Below are 7269 nucleotides of genomic sequence, written 5' to 3' on the forward strand. Positions count from 1 at the left end.
GGTAAGAAAAATGAAATACGTGAATTTAATTTTTGGGATGATTATATGAATTAAAATTAAAACAAGATTGAAATTTAAATTTAAAATAAATAGTTTGAATTGATACTTATTAAAATTTGATTTAGATATTTTAATCGTTTTTCTATGCCTTTTTTTAGATTTTAAAAAAAATTAAAATTTCAAATTATAGTGAATAAATTTTTATAAAATCATTATTGAGAAACTTTTTTAAAAAAATTATGTAATTTTGCTTTATTAAAATATTTTATGATTAATGTTTAACAAATGCTAAATATAAAAATCTTAGAGAAAGAAGTATTTAATTTTATTCCTAAGAGATTCTTTAATAAATTTTGAGATTTGAGAAATATGATTGTGTGTAACATTTAATCACACGTTTATTTTAAATAGGATATAATCTATACCACAAATTTCATTTAATAAAATCTAAGAGCTATAATTGATTGTTCTCATTTCTCATTATAACCAAGTGTTCTCACTTGAGTCGCCCCATATATGGGGACGACTCAAGTGAGAACAGTTGGTTATTATGATAAATGAGAACAATGAATCACGACCATTAAATTTTAGTTTTGTTAATTTTAATGGACTTGATTGATTTCTCTTTCTATGATCCTTTGTATTTATTTTAATTCAACATAGAGAAATGGATAATAAAGAGAGACACTAACTCAAGATATTTTAACACTTGCAAAAAAGCGAGAATAAGAATAAGTTTAGCGAAGAAGAAATAAAAGAAGTCATATGGTGGGATGATGGAAATAAGAGTCTCGGGAAAGAGAGATTTAATTTTAACTTCCTCAAAGTATGTAATTGGAGGTGGTGAAGCATGATGTAATAGCTTACTTTGAGTGAGTTTCATAACACCAATGTGTTGCCTAAGACCATGACTATATCGTTTATGTCTCTAATTCTAAAGGTAGATCGCGCCGAGGTCCGGAATGATTAATGTCATAATTCAATTTTATTCGAATATTTTATTTTTATATGTTTTTTAATGTCATTTTATTTTGAACAAATAAAATAACATAATTGCTAGGAGGTGGAGCTTCCAAATATAGGAGTCATAAGTTTAAATTTCATGTTTTACATTTTTCTTTTTTATTTGTTTTTTCTTTATTTTCTAACTTTATTTTTATTTTTATTTTATCCAAGAAAATCACAAAAAAAACATTTTATTTTTATTTTCTACTTTATTGTTATTTTATTTTTTTACTTTATTTTTATTTTTTATTTTTTATTTAAGGAATTTTTTAAAATAATTTTTTATTTAATTATTTAGTCAAAAAAATTCAAAATATAAACTAACCAAAACTGTAAAATCTGGCGTAACAATACACACTAACCAAAACTTATTTTGTATCAAACCAGAACAATTCTCAATAACATCTAAACTCATAACCTCAACAAATTCAAACATAAGCACTCACCTTCAAAACAAAAACCTCACCAAACAAGCGTTTGTTAGTACTCAGCCACAGAAGGACAAATGTGATGTGATAAATGAAACTGGAAATTTAATAAGGTTGAAGGTTTCTCTATCGAGAGTTTGTATTCATATATGATTTCAGATAAAATTCTTGGGAATCAAGAGAAGTACGTCAATGATGCACTTAAGCATCTCTGGAGTAATAAAATTCGATGGAAGGCACTTTTGTTTGGATGATGATTATTTTTGTCGAGGTTTCAAAACCATAGAAAATATAGTAAAACATGGAGTTATTGTTGAGAAGCGAGACTTAATGTGTATGTTCTGTTGGAGAGAGGCGAAATATAATCTCAAGATTACCAGTTAGAAGTAATTCATATTCAGAAGTTGTTGTTAGTCAGAAGCATAAGCTTATGAGGTTGTTAGTCATAAGCTTTGCATTAGTCAGAAGGTGTAGAGACTATTTAGTCAGAAGATATATGCTTCAGAACCTTTCTCAGCATAGCTGAGAAGTTGCATGTTCAGAACCTTGTTCTGAATTCTAGTAGCATGGTTAGTTTTGCTTATGTTGCATTTTGATTTTTATGTATTTAAACAAGTTTGTTACAGTGAAATCATAACTGAACTTTCACCATTTAGAGCTTGTTACATTTTCTCTCTTCTTCCATCTTCATCTTTAACTTTAACCTTGTGCACCAACAATTGATATCTAGAGCTCCGGTTTGATTCATAGGAAAACACGAGTGCACGTGAGGCATGTGTAATTGATTTTTTTGAATTCATGTTGAATTCACGATCGAAATCGTAACAGAATTGCCTTTCTTAATATTACGGGATCGGGAAACACGAGTGTTTGGTGAGATTTAAGTGAGTTTCAGTTTAAAAGAACGAAGATGCACGGCAGAAATAGCTTGAATACAAAGCTTCCAAGGTTTGATGGAAAAAATTAGAATTGGTATATGATTCAGATGCGTGTGGTGTTCGGTGCTCAAGATGTTCTTGATCTCGTCACTGATGGTTACGTTCTGGCTGCAGCGGATGCGACACAAGAACAGTAAAACATACAAAGAGATACAAGGAAGAAAGATCATAAGGCGTTGTTCTACATCCATCAGTGTGTGGATGCGAATGTGTTTGAGAAACTCGCCAATTCAATAACGGTGATGGTCGCGTGGGGCATATTGGCACGGTGCTATAACAGTGATGAAGGTGAAACTTCAATATCTATGTAAGCAGTATGAGAATATCAATATGAAGAACAATGAGAAGGCACATAATTACATCTCTAGATTGATTTTGATCATAAATGAGATGAAGGCTTGTGGAGAAACGCTCTCTGAATAAGTTATTATTGAGAGGGTACTGAGATATATTACTCCTCAATTTGATTACATTGTTGTAGCGATTGAACATTCTAAGAACCTCAATACCATGAAAGTTGAAGAGTTACAGAGTAGTTTAGAGGCACAAGAGTTGCGTCTGGCTGATAGAACCTATAATACAAAAGTAGAGCAGACTTGAAGGCGTCTTCTGGTAAAAATAATCAAAAGAAATCTTGGTCAGAAGCCTCCGACTCTAATGAGTATAGATGTGGTGGTGGTGTTTAGAAATCAGAAGCCTCTGGCTCTGATGAGAAGAAACATCATAAGGGAAAAGAGAAGTTGCACAAGAGAAAGGTTCAGTGTTACAATTGTAATAGGTTTGGCCACTTTTCCAAGGACTGTTGATCAAACAAGGAAAGGAAATCAGAAGAAGCAAACATAGCCAGAGGAGATTCTGATGATGAACATGTGCTATTGATGGCTTCTGAATCTGATGGTGGATATTTGGTAGACTGGTGGTATATGGACACTAGTTGCTCAAATCACTTAACTAGAAACAAACAATGGCTGATAGATTTTAACTCTAAAAAGAGGAAAAATATTAGATGTGTTGATGATAAATATCTTAGTGTTGAAGGTATAGGAAATGTCAAAGTAAAGGTGAAGAATGGTAAATTTTTTCTAATCAAAGATATTTGCTATGTTCCTAGTATGAAAAGCAATTTGATGGGTGTAGGTCAGCTCATTGAGAAAGGTTTCCCAGTAACTATGTAGAACAATCTCTAAAAGTTGTATGATTATGGTCAGAAGCTGATTATGCAGTCTGAGCAGGGAAGCAACAGAACATTCAAGGTGAGTGTAGAGGCATCTGAAACTAAATGCCTTAATGCAGAAGCTGACAGTGAGCATTGGCATAAGAGGTTGGGGCATTTAAACTTCAAAAGCTTAGGAAATTTGAGTTTTAAGAAGCTAGTACATGGCATTCCTAAGAATGTGAAGCTTGAAAATTCATGTGAGATATCTATGAAAGACAAGCAACCCAGATTGACATTTACATCAAATGTGGCTCCAAGAGCAAAGCATGCTTTGAGAGTAGTGCATTCTGATTTATATGGACCATTTCAAGTACCTTCACTTAGAGGAAACAAGTACTTTGTGTCTTTTTTATGGATGAGTTCACAAGGATGACATGGGTAGCACTCATCAAGTTTAAGCATGAAGTGTTTACCGAGTTTCAAAAATTCAAGGTGAAGGCTGAAAAACAGAGTGGTATGTGTCATACCCCAAATTTGTCCTACCCTTTAACTTCTAACTGGCTTAGGCTTTACATTCATGTACATACATCACTTAGGTCATAATCCATACCCATGCATTCATATCATAGGTGTTATTCAAGGGCTAGCAAGAAAAAGCTCTGTTGCAAAGAAGTTTGATCAGAGAATGAGAAAACTGAAGTATAATCATGTGGCTCTATGTTCATTGAAGTCCTCCTGGATTGGGGTGTCTCTCTGCTTCAAATCAGGGCATTGATTAGAGGGTACAAGCTTGCAAATCATCTGGTTCTTTAAATCAGGGTTTCTTTGACCAAAGTCAACCAGTTGACTTTCTGGTCAACATTTAATCAGAAGTGGCTTCTATGTGTGGAAAACTTCTCATAATGACTGTGTGGACGTGTTTGTTTGACTGGATGTGAGTGGAAGAGATTTAATCGGGAATTTCATCAATAGTCGGAAAAATCAGAACAGTTGACTTTTGGGTCAAAATCGGGAAAATTATTCAAATATTGACTTTTGGTGGAAAATTAATCAAGAAAAGTCGAAGAACGGATAAAATCGGGAGTTCGGCAAAAAGTTGGGAAAAATAGAAAAAAGGACATTCCAACACTTAGAAAAAATTTTGATGTCTTAAATCTTGTTGAGCAGTCCACTTCAGCACCAGATTACACGTGGCAAACGACATTTTCCGGAAAAGTTTCTAACATCAAAGTTGTTCCTCTCATGGAGGAGAACAACTTTGTAGTTGGACACTTTTTCATTTGAAGCTTGTATAAAGAGTTAGAGTGGTGTGAAGTTGCTGGAAACTCATTTGAATCAAGTCACATTCCAGGTCACCAGTCAGGTCATGATCTGGCATTTTCACAAACACATGGCATGCCAAATCTCCAGTCATTTTTAGAGCTGTACAGAAGTGATATGAACGCAAACTTGGTATCATTCTCTTCCTTGCCATCTCCTCTATCCATTGAAACAAGAATGGGTACAATTGGACAAATATTGAGTGAGATACAAGTCTTCAAAGTGGTGCCCCAACCCTGACCAAATTCTGCAGGCAGCCATGACACAGAATTCTGGGCACGCAACGCATTTCAGCAAACACATGGTGGACCAAATGTCAAAGCCTATTTCTTCCTCCACAAGTCTCTATCTTAAACAAGCCCAGTTCTAAGCTATTCCTTGCCATGTCCTCTATCCAATGAGACCAGTATCACTGATTTTGGACATGTATTGATCGAGATAGAGAGGCTCAAAGTACCACCCTCGCAGAGTCACGTTCTGGCCATACGCATGTGACAGCAAGCTGCTGGGCGTGTGCAGTGGTATTCGCATGAATTCAAGGCCATTTTTCTCATACTTTTAGGCTTTATTTTGAGATATTTTCAACACCAATCTTGTTCTATCCCATGCCCTCTTTGATATGACACCATTCTTGCATCATTTAACAACCCATGGCTTGAGATATAAGTGTCCAAAGTAAGCACCACAGCATGAAAAAAAAAAAAAACAACACACAATTGCACTACACACACATTAAAGTCCCACATTGGAAAGATGAAAAAGTTGTGCTACAAGTCCCACATTGGAAAAATGAGAAAGAGGTATTGCAAACTATTCCAAGTCCCACATTCAAGGATTGAGAATCACAAACTAATGGTTGGCAATATAAATAGAAACTCATACATCAACCATTTCTCACCTCCACTCTTCACTATATCACTATACCTCTCTCTCTCTCTCTCTCTCTCTCTCTCTCTCTCCTCTCTCTCTCTCCTCTCTCTCTCTCTCTCTCTCTCTCTCTCTCTCTCTCTCTCTCTCTCTCTCTCTCTCTCTCTCTCTCTCTCCTCTCTCTCCCTCTCTCCCTCTCTCCCTCCCCTCTCTCCCTCTCTCTCTCTCTCTCTCTCTCTCTCTCTCTCTCTCTCTCTCTCTCTCTCTCTCTCCAACTCAATCCAAGATTCTCCCATAGGTAAATCTCACAAACCTCTTTGCATATCATGTAGCAAGTTTATGCATATTTTGTCTGACATTAGAAATCTTTTATTAAAAACAAATAAAAATAATTTTCTCCTTTATCTTTTTCTTTGCAATTTATTAATTGTTTCTTCTTAAATAAAAAACAACAAAAAAGATTTTCCACTAATTAGATTGTTAGTTTTTTTTTACTCTCTAGACTTTAATTGTTTTTTTAGAATTTAATAGACTTTTTACATATTTCAAATTAGTATCTCTTGCATGAAATAAAAATGAGATAGTTCATGAATATATTTTCACAAATAGTTTAGATTTAATTCTTTCTTTCTTTGTGAATATTTTCCATATATGTGAAATGTCTAAAATGCCCTTGATCCTTAGTATTGTCTTTTCCATTTAATTGCTTTTTCCTCCCTTATTTTCTTGTAGAATTAGAACAACATAGAATATAGAAAATAGGCTAGTCTCCCCCTTTTTGCATTCTTTTTTCTTTTACAACCATAAAACATTAATAAATACTTGAATAAAATCCCCTTAAAAAACACCAACCAAAAACACTTCAAAATACCTAATAAATGTTCAGACTTAAAACAAAAGTGAGGAAGTGATGCGAGACCTTGTAGTAGGTTCTCGTCATCATGGAATTACCCTAAAAGACACAAACCAATCATTTCTTTTTCTTTCGCCTGCTTGGCACCTAAGGGCACCGTTATCTCCGCTCCATTGCATCCTAGGTCGATCCCTTATGCAAGAGCGTGAGCGTTAACTCCGCCCAACTAAAAAACACAAAAACAAACAGAAAATCTTTAGCCGAACTACGGCGCTCTGATTCCTGAAAAGGATACGTAGGCATCAAGTCGCGGGGCTTGAACGAGCACATTTGTAAATAATTCCTTCTTTTCCCCGTATTTCTTTTGCATTCATTCATATATAGACATAGACATAGTACACACCCTTTAGATAGAAACAAACATAGGTGGATACCATCGAGTACGATGGGCGCGAGGGGTGCTAGTACCTTCCCCTCGCGTAACCGACTCCCGTACCTTGATTCTCTGGTCGCAAGACCCTGTTCCTTCCTTTGTTAGGTTTTCTGATATTCCTTTCCCTTATGGGATAAATATATTGGTGGCGACTCTGTTCATTTTTCGCGAGCGTGCGACAGCTGGCGACTCTGCTGGGGATGTTGCTAGACCTATTGCGGGTCCATTCTTAGCGAGTCGATCCTAGCCTGCGTTTGTTTGTTTATTTA

The sequence above is a fragment of the Vicia villosa genome, linkage group LG4, assembly GCF_029867415.1.
Source record: "Vicia villosa cultivar HV-30 ecotype Madison, WI linkage group LG4, Vvil1.0, whole genome shotgun sequence".
NCBI lineage: Eukaryota > Viridiplantae > Streptophyta > Magnoliopsida > Fabales > Fabaceae > Vicia > Vicia villosa.